The sequence below is a fragment of the Chiroxiphia lanceolata genome, chromosome 14 (assembly GCF_009829145.1).
Source record: "Chiroxiphia lanceolata isolate bChiLan1 chromosome 14, bChiLan1.pri, whole genome shotgun sequence".
Lineage (NCBI taxonomy): Eukaryota > Metazoa > Chordata > Aves > Passeriformes > Pipridae > Chiroxiphia > Chiroxiphia lanceolata.
The window spans coordinates 15,294,333-15,308,262 of NC_045650.1; the positions used below are offsets into that span (position 1 = coordinate 15,294,333).

General features: G+C 39.8%; 1 long non-coding RNA gene across 2 annotated transcripts in view; it reads right to left on the bottom strand.

The window, feature by feature from the left end:
- Positions 1–10,804: 10,804 nt before the first annotated feature.
- Positions 10,805–13,930, bottom strand: part of LOC116793881 — a 130,036-nt gene continuing 126,910 nt past the window's right edge. The window contains exons 3-4 of one of the 2 annotated variants that reach the window (XR_004359622.1): positions 12,414–12,499; positions 10,805–10,874 (exon numbers count right to left, since the gene is read on the bottom strand). This is a non-coding gene — a long non-coding RNA (uncharacterized LOC116793881). Of the gene's footprint in view, positions 10,878–12,413; positions 12,500–13,930 lie in introns of both variants that reach the window. The other variant, XR_004359623.1, reaches the window with a different exon arrangement.

Here is a 13,930-nt window from a genome sequence, read left to right on the forward strand (position 1 = left end):
GCTCTGGAGGACCCCTTCGAAATTATTGTCATGTATGCGAACAAGAGCATTTGCCTCAGTCAGCAGTTTCCAGGACAGAAACCTTAATCTGCGTGATCCTTGGGGTAGAGGGTGTAATTTATCTGCATTTATATGGATATCCCAGTCCTGTCGAGGATTATAGGTAACACCATAATACCAAGCAATGAGTCACACATCACTCCTTTCCAGATAAACTAAGAGAGAAACTGGAGAATATTTTAAAGGACTTTTCAGAAAAAAACCATTTACTTCAGGAAGAAAGCTTCTCAAACCTTTGCATTCTCACTGGGCTCCTGAAGTGCAATCCCAACTTTCCTACTCACCTCAATAAAAGTTCTAATCAAGATAAAGCATTTTTATCATGCTGAACCTTGTTTTTCCCAGTGAACCAACCTCCTTCTGGAAGTTCATCTTTACTAGGACAGATGTGCTACATCTTTCCCATCGGTGCAGCATTGTCTTACCAGTTATCTTTCTGATGCCCCAGAAGACTGGTTTTACATGGGCTAAAATGGAGAGGTACTAAGAAAGGAGTGGCAGAAAGATGGACGTGCAGCAACAAAGCTTCTTTTCCCAACTTATTCACGTGTTCCCTCCCATAAATGGACCAAAACCAGTAAAGGGTATTCCAAGTCTCAACTGTAGTGCTTGATGTACATGTATGAATCAAAGCAAACAAAGCTACAATTTAGAAAAGTTGCCTTGTAGAGTATTTTTTCTCTTAAAAATAACATGAAAAGATAATTCTACCGTAATACATATTCTATGTTTGCAAATGCACTATTGTTTGATATGTGTTAGCTTCCCAGACTCCCTTGTATGCATTACTGCCAGTTACCATCTCTCTCAAAAGAGCACACCAGTCAGAGCACACCAGTCAAGATGAGCCTGTACAGATGACCTTCTTTATTTTTCAGAGGCAATCTGTCCTTCTGGTTCTCCCTCCCCCCTCTCAGATGTTTTTTTTTTTTCCAGAGATGAAAAGAGCCTTTCTCAGAAGTTGCTTCCTTTCCATCTCTGTTCCTTTTTATATAGGAGATGGCTCAACTGTAGAAGACTTCAGGAAGGGTATTGAACTGGAATCAGAAACTTGAGATTCCCTGTGCTTCTGTTTCCCCACTTACCAACTACTGTAACAGTGAATAATCTTCCAGATTTAGTTCATTAATCTCTCCTCATTATATGAAACTATTTTTATGAAAAGTGGTAGATATTATTCTGGTCTCATTGACATTTTAGGACAACTCTTAGTTCTTTTCTTCCCTCTCCTGGAGAGGGAGTTAATAAATATAACTGCCCTTCCAGGTGGATTTTCCTCAGGTAGTAAACCTTGAATTTCTGCACCAAAACACCTAAGCACCACTATCTCATATGTAAGGGCCAAAACTATTAGATGGATGAGAAGCAATAGCAGATTGAAGCCTCTGTGCACATATAATTGGGACAAAGAGCCACACAAGTCCAGATTACACATGCGTGCATAATTATATGTTACCCAGCGACTATGTGGAGAAAGCAATGCCCATCTAGATCTGCACCAGCTACTGTGCACACACACAAAGCATCTACACACTGCCTTATTGAGGAACAGGAATGGAACAACCTTTTTTTTTTTTTTAAAAAAAAAATCACCAAAGAGGACAAAAAAAGCATATGTTAAGGTATGATTGACAGCCGCCATAATGGACTGTCATGTCAAAAGAACTGCCTTGCTAATTCTCTTACATAATGAGCTAGATGCTAGGCTCTCCTTGCAAGTTTGATTGTGCACCCTTCCATCAATCTTACCGACATCTTGGCATCTAAAATACAGCAAAACCACTTAACAAGGGCTCTTTAAACAGGCAAGAGAAGGGATGTCTCTGTGTATTAAATGTGATGTGGAGGTTGCTATGGTAAATTTGAGCATGTGAACATTGCAGTGCAAAATTCCATACTGGTGGCTAGAGCTGAGGCTAGCCATGCCTCCAGGTTCTTTAAGTGTACTTGCATTGCATTATTCAATGAATGGAAAAAATATGGTTCTGGTGCCACTTTCATGGCAGGGTTAAAAAAAAAAGTGCCTTTGTCTAATCCTTTTCTTTGTGTGTATGTGTAGATCCCCGGGGTGTTGAGGAGGAGTATCCGAAATGGATTGGAGTATGTTCTCTCTGCAGCTTTCAAATATGGGGCTCCATCCCCCAGACTCCTTCAGTAACTAAGACTGGAAATATATATGCATTTCTCTCTCTCAGGTTTTTTTTTTTTCCGCTTCGTCTGGTTGTCACAGTTACATAACGCTGCCAGTTGTAATCGCAGCTCAGTGGTGTTGTTAGGCAACTCTGTTAGCTTTAGTTACTGAATTGAAAATTGCCATATAGGTGTCAACTATCTGCCCTACAGTTCTGATGATTATAGCTTTATCTATTGGCACTTCCCTCATTACCAGTCCTCTGAGTTCCCATTTTGCTTGCCAGATTTATAATCCACAGAGCCCCTTCAGCTGTGAACTGCTCCCACCCAAGCAATTGGAGATTAATTGCCAGCTCCACTCCCGGGCCCTATATTGAAGGGGGACTGAACTGCTCATCAGCGAGTGAGGTTTCGTGTATAAACATTTACTGCAATTCACTGTTCTCTGAGTTATTCCCTTTTAGAAGGAATTTCACAGGAAACCTTCTGGTTTCCCAGCTCCACAGTGACATTTCTTAGAACTGTTTTGTTGTTACTATTCAGTTATTATTGCAAAGGTACCAAAATGAGTAACATAGTACAAACTCACTGCTATCTCCACCATAGCCCAACAGATTACAGGAGCTGCCACCACCATTATGCCTGCTATTTTATCCAGTGACTTTGGAGCTCTTTATTGAGGGATATTATAATTTCTGCTTATTCCATTTTTCTATTTCTTCCTATTTTTCTTGCTCACATTTATAATTTTAAGCATCAGTTTAGCCCATGCTCCCAAAGTCTGTCTTTCCCTTTTGGTCAAGAAACATTCCCCTCCACAAAGCATCATTTTTGCATGCACGACTCCATTGTTCTCCCTTCGCAAAAATCAAACTCTCTGGCAGACAAATCCTGGTCTGACTGAGCACAAATGCTGATCTGACTGTTCAGTATGATCTTCACAACCAGAGTTATTTTCAACCTCCCTCAGACTTCCCTCTTTGCAGCACTTGGTTGGTTTCAACTTCCAGAGTTTTTGTGCAATTGCTACCAATATTAGAAGTTTCTCTATGCTTTTGTTTATATGTATTTAACAGGACTCTTAACTTTCAGCAACTCAGAAACATTTTCCTAAGGCACTCCCGTGGCTCCAGAGATCAGTCCCCTTTTACATACAGCAGCTCTGGCAATAACAGCACCAACTCTGTCTCATCCAGCCAACCTCCACGGTTTTCACAGTCAAATGCCAGCCACAGAGAAATAAATTTGGTACCCGAAGCATCACTTCTCAAACAATTTTTAGTACAACATTCGTTTTGCTGAAGTTTCCTACTCACCTTGTGCTCCCATCTTTCCTCATTGTGGTTCCAGGCTTCTCCAGGACACTGGACAAGTGATTCCTCTTTTTCAGCCTTTCTCTCACCATTGCAGACCTGCAGCCTCTTTCCCAGCAGCACCCACGAAGCCTAAAAAGCTTTGCCTCCCTGCAGGACCCTCCCTCATTTGCCACAGGTGTTGCTAAATTATTGCCTTGAATGTTCAATTAGTAGAATTGCACCAAGGTGGTGGCTGTATCTTGTAAGTTTGTGGGGCCAGAGGTGACTTTCTGAAAGTGTGAGCAGACATGGGGAGGTTATCAAGTCCATTTTATTCATATAAAACTTCATTCTCTCCTTTGACACTGATAAACTTTCCCCCAGTATTTCTGGATGGATTTTTTCAAAGCTGTATGTCTGTTTTGGCCATGCATTTGTTCAGTGTACTTAAAAACACTTCAGTAACAAATTCATCTGCTGGGTTGCAGAATCCTGCTCCAGACAATCTCATGTACAACAGAAGTCTTGCCCATCCTGCACATATCAGTTCAATATGGGTGAGATATTTCCATATGCACTGGGAGTGGAATTTGGGGTAGGGAGAATATTTATGTGATGGAAACATGTGTTAAGGACTCTGTTCAGCTCCTGATTCTACCTATCCTGGGCCTTCTCAGTGATCTTGGACACCCTGCTTTACTCCTTTATGACTGAACTTCCTAGCTGTAAAATAATGAGGATAATCTGTTTGGAATGACCAGTGCTCATGAGGTTGCGGGAAAAAAGCTATAAGGAAATTAAGCAGAAAGATAAAAAGATCTTTTGCTCTCATATGCTGGAGTAAGTTTTTTTTCCACCTACCCCTCTTCAGAATACTTGAAAGTGAAAAAAGGATTATGTTTCTTAGTGGGCCAGGTAGTCTCAGAGAGGGCATTTCTCCATTTTTTTAAAGACTCTCTCATTTCAATTGTTATTCAAGGATTTTTTTTTTCCACTTGTGTAGCTGTTCTACTTCTAGCTTTGTTATCCTGAGTTCAAAAACATTTCCACTCACTGTTCAGATAATTTTGTGTTTCAGAACTCCAAACATCAGCAGTATATGACTTGTAACATGACATTTAATATTTTTTTTTTTAGATCTACGTTTCTCTGTGGGGCTCTTAAAATTGCTTCTAGTAAGGGCAATCTCTTAAGAGAAAAAAAAATAATTCACAGCTGTCTTGTTTTGCATTAGCATGTAAAATCACCTTTCTACTTTCTCGCAATTCTGTGGTTTCTTGTACAACAGTACAGATTAATGGATGCATTTTTTGTTTCTCAGAAAGATCTAATCATAGCATGGGAAGAGAAGAGAAGCCAGTGAAAATCCTCTGATCAGCCAACTCTCCCTAGATCAAATGCTCTCTGTTTGGGAACATCTGCCTTAAAAGATACCACCTGTTCATAAAAAAATACCAATAATAAAGTGCTCATATGTCAAATATTGCAAGGAATGTTTAAAAGCTCATAATAATCATTCTTTGTAAAGCAACTAGGTTATAAATTTAAGCTGAAAATAACATTGAAGAGCCAAAGTGAGTGCATCTGCCTCTGTGGTTGGTATGACAGGATGGTGCACGTACAGCCATGAGCACATTATAACATTTGATATTTTTAATCAAATCCCATTTTAAGATGTGATGTGTGTTACTCCGCTAAAGGTCATTTTAGTTACAGTAGCATTAAGGGTTTTCAATAAAACATTTTAAATGCCAGTTATATAACTGCTTTTAAAACATTTAACAGCCACATTGGTTACATGACCTGAGACAAAGGATATTTTCTCAGCACTTTGATATATTGTGGCTAGATTATCCTTATGGGAACGTTCAGTTCCATAATGGTCTCAGGTCATCCCATAATATGTGGTATAGGATTTTTTTTTACCAAAACAATAATTGCTAATGAAGCCAATGGTGATGGAAGTTCAATGACATGGCAGAGGATAGAGACTGCAGTCAATAATAGCAGCAGACACTGGCCAGTACAAGAAGTTCATCATCTTGTTCAAGGACAAGAAGATTTAGCAATAAGGAATGAACACACATGGATGTGTCTTAGCACTGCATGTACATTACAGAAAAATAACTCAGGTGAACAGGAGTTCTTTCTTCCCCTGCATTTCCTGGACTTTTGCACCATTAAAAGATGATAGGATATAAGATATATAGAACATAATATAGGATAATATAGGATATGTTTCAGGACTTCATACCCAGGTGTACCTGGCCATATATAGAGTTACACCACTCCATACCTGCCCGTTACTTTCGAGACAAGGGGATTTTGTGAGGTGAACAACTCCATGTGATGTACGAGAGACTCGTGCCAGATCTTATTATTGAGGGTAGACAGCTATTTCCTGTTAGGTTCTCTTCAGAAAAATATCACTGGAGCAGCATTTTCAGCTGTTGCATCTCCCCTGCCAGCACTCTTGGATGCTGGATCTCACTCCCAGACACAGCAACCTTTTTGACTCAGAATCCACACGGCAGATCGTCATGAGCCAGCCAACAGGATACACTCCTCTCTCTTCTGTCTCTTTAAATTCTGGGTTCTTGTGGTTAAAGCCAACTACCTACCTATTCCTGTGTGATCCTGGACTGTGTGTAGCATGGCTGGGGTTGGCAGGTGGTTCTAGCCATGCTTGTAGACTTCCGCCCCTCAAAGCAAAGCAAGTGGCTCTTTTCTGGTAAAGTATTGCCAAAGCCAAAAAATATATTCTAAAAGCAAGCCTTCTTAAGCCTTCTTTTTGTTTGTTGGTTTGGTTTTATTAATAAAAATAAAATCTTTGTTCCAAAAATGAAATAAAAATGGTGTATCATTATTTTCTCCTGCTCTGAGCAGGAGATACTCGGTGACTGGCTGAGGGCCTGCCCAGCATGAATTATTCTAAGAAAATGTGTATATTTGTTGAAAAGCAATATAAGCAAAAAACACAGTGACAATCCTTTTTCTCAGCTCTTAGGCATCGTGTCTTCCTCAGCGACTTCAGGTCGTAATGAAATTAAGAACTTGCTGTGTTTCAGAATAATATCTTCCACAGCCAGTTTTATCACGGGCCAATGAAATAAATGTTTCCAAAGTGAACAGCTGGCATCTCTTTTCATAAAAGATTCCCTTTTAGAACAGTATTTCCAAACAATATTACAGTAGCTCCATTCACATGGCTATAGTTAAGACTGTGTCAATACTTCTCTTATAAACCTTGTTTTTCAAGGGTTTATAACTTTACAGCTGAGCCATAATTAGCTGTGATTTGAGTTAAGGCACAAGAGTTCAGTCTGTCTGCAAGGACATTTTTGCTAATATTAATAAAATCAGTTTTAAATCATAGAAGAGTAAAACATAGTAATTTATATGCATAAAAAGGATTCTTGAACATTAAGCAGCTTTGATTTTAAAAAAGGAATTTTGACAAGTGATCAGAATATAATATGATCTCCACATTTTTTGTCTATTGAAAAGAAAAAGAGGCAAAAAATCACTTTAGGTGCTCATTTCTAAACCAAAGAGTCACCCAGAAAAGCCAGCACTGCCTGCAGACTGGACTCACCTGAGATCAGCACAGATTCAGAGAACCATATATTGCTGTCAAAACCTTTATTGTCACCAGCAAAATAAGGGTTCAAGAAAACCTATGATCCATTTGTCTACAGGGCCACTGGTTCTGTTTCTAACTGTTTGCATTCCTCCTGCCACCCCTCTGAGACTTCTTATCCTAAGAAATCCCAAATGTCTCGAGCTCAAAAGGAGGTCTAGCTCACATTTTTAATAATTCCTTCTTCCTTCCCTCACTTCTCCTGTCGCTCAACTGAGCAACATCTCAAAGATGTTGTGGTCCTAAAAGACCAAGAAAGAAATATAGAGAAAAAAACTGTGAGAAAATACGTCCAGTCACATATAAGATGAGTATAACCAAGGACCTCACTCACATACATTCAGAAAGGACCCTCTGCATGAACAAAACCATGTGACACTCCTTCCTCTTTCTTCCCTGTGTAGGCACTGTCAGTATTTTCCTCCTTCTTCTCTTCCCAGTTAGCTCTTTATACACCCTGAGTTTGGTAACATAATCTTTGTTAAGGTAGGAGACTTTTTCTAAACAGATGGACAATCGGGGTGATTTGGGAATATGCCTGTTTTAGCCTGGTATTTATCTCCAATGATGCTGAAAACAGGGCAAAAGGGATAGACTTTCACCTCAGCGTTACAACACTGTGGAAACAAACACAAATCTTTAACGTTACAGTGCAAACAACAGCCACAGAGCTCTCCTTGTTATCCTTGCTGACTGATCTGTATGATAATTGCAGGCTAGGATGACTGTATCCCTCTCAGGCCAGATTTAACCATATTATAGAGTCAGAAGCCTTCCTGAATTCTGTGGCCATCACTCTCCACAAAAACATGAAGTTAAAATTGTTTCTTCAAATTCAAATGGGATCAATACCTCTCAGGAGACAGATGGGGTTTTCTTTTCTACACTGAAAAAAGAATCAGTGCCTGGAGTTCTGGCTCAAAGTATTCATTCAGTTACAGAACAACACCAGCAAAAAATCAGCAGAGACTGGGCACTTGCTTTTTTCCTTGATTAGCCCTGAATCTTAAATTTGATGTTCTATATAAAGAGAGCTTGCTGTTGTTTTTGCATGTGGCTTTTTAAACTACACGGTTTGGCTCAGGCAAGAAGGACATGTTTATTCTTTTTTGGAGCTTTTTCATTTTCACTTGTAGCTGAATCCTCTAGGTCAATTGTATCTGCAGGGGTGGGAGAGGAATTTAATTGCTTTTACTTCCTACCTTCATCTCAGGGTGACCAGTCCATTAATAATGCACAGGAAGCAACTAGGAAATGCATGGTAGATTAGGGATTAATTGATATTTGGAAAGATTTCAATCCACATTTGAAGGAAAAGGTTACGCACTGTACTCCAGCTCTAGTTACTATGTGCATTTGATTATTACTTCTTACAGCCCTGCTTTTTCTGGTTTTAGATCTGTTTTCCCCTTTCCTCGGTCAACAAGGCTTTTACAAAAATTTCCTTGTTTGTTTCTTGCTACAGGTATTTGCTATATTTCTCGTACACACCACCCAATATCAAATAAATACAAACATTTGTCTGTATTTTCCAGTAACTATGTTTTTTTTCTTCACTGACACCACCCACAGTTCCTTTATGAACAGTTTGACTTTCCAAAACGTCATTGATTTCTCTGCTTGGAAGTTACAAGATTAATAGCTTTAGAGGCAAAAGTCCTTCAATCCTTTCTCTGAATAGGTGCTGCAAGCTTGCTTCAATGCCTGCTGATGTGCTTCAGCACATCACTTTTAGTTCGAAACGCGAGTGAGGCACTCCTCAAATCAACAAGGCACTAAAATACAGGAAACAGATGGGTAATTCCAGTGATGTCAGGGCAGGAAGGTATGATTTAGTTTGTTTGAAAATGACAAGCCTGACACCTCGACTTGTTTTGCCATAGAAATGATAATGACTTCGGTAACTTCTTTGGCTGTTTTAAAGGCTGCAGAACACCTAATACACCCATAAAACCAGTAACTGCTGTTAGCAGAATTTGACTCTAGCTGTCAGGAGCAAGGGATGAGAGTAAATAACAGAAGACCCAATAGAAAAGATATATTAGATTCTTTTAAGACCTTGAGAAATTCACCATCTTTTCCCAATGCCCATTACATTAAAAACAGACTAAGTTAGGAATGTAACATAAATGTCCAGTTACAAGCACTTTGATAATGTTAGGTGAATTGGACAAAGACCTTTTGAGGACCCCTGGTGTTACAGCAGATTTTATGATGGTATTTGAATTTGAGAGTAATGGATTCCTCTCAGCAGCTAAAGCCAGACAATTTGGAAGAGTTTCAAAGCTGCTAAATGCACACCACAGAGACACACTGATGACTGTAAAATCTAAGTGGCCACCTCAATTTAGGATTAAAATGTCAAAGGAGAGGTAGACCTACCTTTCATATGTCATATCATGAAGTATTTAGAATGCTAATCATGGAAACACTTAAGTTCTTTTCTAATAAACTGTCACTTTGGAATCAGAGCTAGACTAGTTACAAAAGCCTGTTAAGATACAATATGTGAGTAAAGAAACAGTGATGGTGACTCCTTTGAAGTAATCATTTGGGATTGGAGAAGTTCATCTTTTCACCACTGAGGTAGTGAAGGTCACATCATAAGTGACTTTCATAGTCCTACCAGTGAGTGTTTTGCACCCCCAATGCAGTTCTGTTTTTCTTTCCTCTGACAGCCCAAGAGAAAGGAAAAGTCATTGAAATATATGAAGTAGCTCAAGAAGATGCCCTGGAGGAATCTCTGCTCACCTCACCACACCATGGTGATAACAGCTGCTGAAAATGCCACATTTTTTTCTACTGCAGGATATCTCAACCCAGGCCTAATTTTATTCAAATATCCACACCTAACGAGAAAGAACAGTAGGCAGCATATCCTATATTACAGTATTAATTTAAAAAATATGCTATTTACAACTGTTGTTAAGAGCTGTTTTCAAATCCCTTTAGTATTTTTCATCCATAGAGTTATTTGGAGGATTTTGCTAATTCTGGTTTTATTAACATATTTGGTGGAGCTTATCTGAGTTTCATCTCTTAATCTAGGAGACTTTGCAAGCACTATTTGCTGATTTATCTACTTTGATTGATTAAATAAATGAAGAAAGACTTGTAAACTGTAGCAGTGTCACAATGGGGTAGTTATGCCTTATTTTAATTAAAATCAGGATCTAAAAAATATTTTATTCAGTGGCTATCTACCTGGGTGTGCTTGGCCTAGTTTTTTCAAGTACCTAGAGATTCTGCTGAAGTCTTCATTTCCTCAATCTGCCAAATCCACAGAGCTGCATTCTGTGTGCAGCTCAGGCTGCAGGCATATTTTCAGCCCAGAGAATCTGAATTCTCTGGCCACAAGCATTTGTGTAGGGCCTGTTTTGCTTTTATACAAATCTGCTCTACTTTCCACAACTTCCAGGCTCTGCACCTCGCTGTGGTTGCAAGTTGCCCCTGCAACATTTGAGGAAAGAAGACTCCACGAAACTTCGGTTTCTATTTTACTTTCCACCCAGTCTCTGCCGGGGCCCAGAGACAGTCATGGACAAACCTCTGGTCCCAGTGAGTTTTCTGCCAAAGAGGAATGACCAAGAACCACAACAAAATAGCGAAACTTGTGAAATCATCACATCACAAAGCAGTACAAGTTCTTTAAAACAGAGGAATCAAAACCTAATTTCCTTACCTTTGGTGAGACTCCCAGCTATGTGGTTCATGGCTGCGCCTCTGTTCTTAGTCGTGCCCGAGTTCTGCTGGAGGAAGTGACTGTAATTACCAGTCAAATAAATATGAGTTTCCATCACAGCTTATTTTTCATTTTAGTTGGCAACGATCTCATCCCTCTCAAAACCAGTTACATATTGCCTTGGAGACCACAGGTTACCTGGGTGTTGCTAGGATGCACCATTTGCCTGATTCTCTCTTCCTCAGCCACATTGCCCACTCTCGGTGCTGTTAATCCATTTGGATATTGCCCTTATCTACCCTTATGCTGGGAAGTTCCTAAGTAGCCATGTGGCTTGGATTCCTCCTCACTGCACTGTGCTTACCTTGAAACAGTGAACAAATAGTATTTGCATGTGCATTTATTTTCCCTAGATGGGCTGTGTTGGCCTTTTGTGGGAAATGTTGCAAACAGACCACAAATGAAGTTGATGTCGAACTGAGAAAAGCAGGAGGACAGGGTTATGTAGGGATAAATTGAGAGAGGATGTGGAAGGCAGAACAGATCTACTATCTAAACTTCCACACAATCAATGCCACTTATGTGATTGACCTGTATTACCATCGGCAGCGAAGAGCTGCGGTTGGGAAGCCCTTGTTGGTACTGACAGCAAAGGGAAATGGAGTGAAAAAACCTGAATGAACCCCGCTGAAAAAACAAGTAGCCCAACTACCTTTTCCTTCCTAATCATCATGTTTTAATACAACAGAATAAAGTGGCACATAAAAGGGTAAATGTGCATTTTCTTCAAGGACTTGTTGAAACACATAATACAGTATCTTTGTAATTTACGGGTAATATGTACACAATGTAAAGGATCAGGAGCAGAGAGTCCTATCACTATATTTAGAAATAATGCTGCTTTTCTTTCATAGGCTTGATATAAACTTTGATTACATAGCATTTCCTTAATTTGCTGCTATTCAAGAAAACCCTTAGAGCACTGCAGCAAGCAATGCCTCTCTCTTACATTTGCATTTTTTAATTTGCATTTTTTAATTTCCCAGACTACAGCTCCACACCTACACAGGCTTCCCCTGTGGGAGGGAAGAGAATATTTTTCAGTATGAATGATACTGTTTCTCTTCTCAAATAGCTGCAGTTATTAATTCCAGAGATTTACAGAAAAAAATCACTTTGCTACTGTTTCACTTAAATGTGTAGGGTTTTTTTTCTAACTAACATCAGATGCCAATCTATTGCTCCACTGGTACCCATTTTAAATAGGGCAGCCAAGCAAAAAGTTCAGACTGCTCAAATGACTAGCTGCTGCTCTCAGCAGCCTGCTCGTGCATTCCTTGCATACCCCAAAATGACACTGAGTGCAAGAAGGGTTTGGTGCTTTTAAAGGAAGAGCCATTATGTCCATAATATGTTAAGCCCCCCGTGGCACACTAATGGCAAGAATCTAGACCAGGTTACTCAGCGCAGGAGACTATTTACTAACCAGCAGGGACCAGTTGAGTAGATATCTTTAAAACATGTACTAAACTCCACGTTCTAGGAGATAGGGGATGTGCCTGTGACTTGGGTGATCTGCATTTTAAACCCCACTCTGCCTCACCTGGATGGGGACCTCAACCCAGATCTCTTTCATCTCTTCAGAGTGTCTGGCTCTTCTCAATTCAGAAATGTTATGACAGGAAGATCCTGTAAAACAAGGGTTACATCACTCACATGGCAGGTTACAAAGTCAGGACATCTCATCAAGTTCTTTCAACTGCTGGTGTTTCACTGTGCAAAACTGGAGCAGTGCCAGTGGAAGAGGCTGAGAGAGCCCACAGCACTCAAAAAGCCTGATGGGCAGAGCCCCTTCTGAGACATGAGAGACCTAAATTTAGCTCTATATGCCAGATTTGGCAGAGGGACATTTAGCTTCCAGTTTCCTAGAAGAGGCCCAATTAACAGGCGAAAAAAGAAATGGTCTCTCCCTCACTCTGTTTTTGTAGGAAAGGGTCAGCTCTTTTTGTATATTGATATTTAGGAGCAATTTCAGAGTAGCAGGGGACACCTATGCACTCAGAGGCCAGAGTGAAAGGCTGTCCTTCTCTGGGGCATCTCCTCCTGCCTCACTCACCAGCTCCCCTTCAATATGCTGTCTTCAGGGACTGTAATTTTTAAGTTCCTCACCTGGTCCTGCTTTGCAGGCAGAGTCTGTGCTTAAATTGGATTTCTGTAGCTCACACAGAGTCTTTCCTCTGAAAATCCTGGGATGTTACATATAAGGCATGGCATAAAGAGGGAAGGCAACAAGCAAAATTAGACCTGGAAGAGAGATGGCAACAGCAGGGCAATGGCTTTGTTCAGGCATTTAGCCAAGTACTAATGCCTGTCTATTGGAGAGTAACTGTCTCCAGAACAACTCCATCCAGAGGCTGAGGCAACAAAACAAATTATTTATTTGACTTTCTCTATCCAGGACCTTGCAAAAGAAAATTTACGAACACAGTGTGTCTTCCCAAGACTGAACGTTTCCTCACATAATAAGGTGGGAAAAAAAAAGAACTTGGGAGACTTTATATAACAGTACCATCTTGTGACACCTGCCATAATAATATTTTATTTGTCAGTCTTTTCTTATCCTATGTCTCTTGAAGCTTGACTAGGTTACCGCATCAAAGGGAAGGAGTAATAGTATCATTTCAGATAAAAGAAAAAGAAAGAAGTGTGCTGTACACAATCTGCCCATCATGTCACCTCACAGTTACATTAACCAAACAGGCACCACATCTATGAAAAGTACACACATAATATGGCAATCTGTGTCAACTACAGCTTCTCTTCAGGTATGGGAAAAATTGCTCCAGTCTTACATGGTAGCTATAATTCAAAATGCTTTACACAGATTAATTAATGGAACATACTTTATGCACATCAATACACTGAGTCAGAGAAATATTAAATAAATGACAAAGCACAAAATTAAATAGATGCGGGAAGTGGCAGAGCCATAAACAACACTGAACTCCTGGATTTCAGAATTTAGAAAAAAAAGCCCTACTCTAGTGCAACTATTTCCTTTCCCTTTCTTAGAGCATGTGTTTCAGGCAGCAAATTCTGCTGTGCAAGCATTGAGCACAT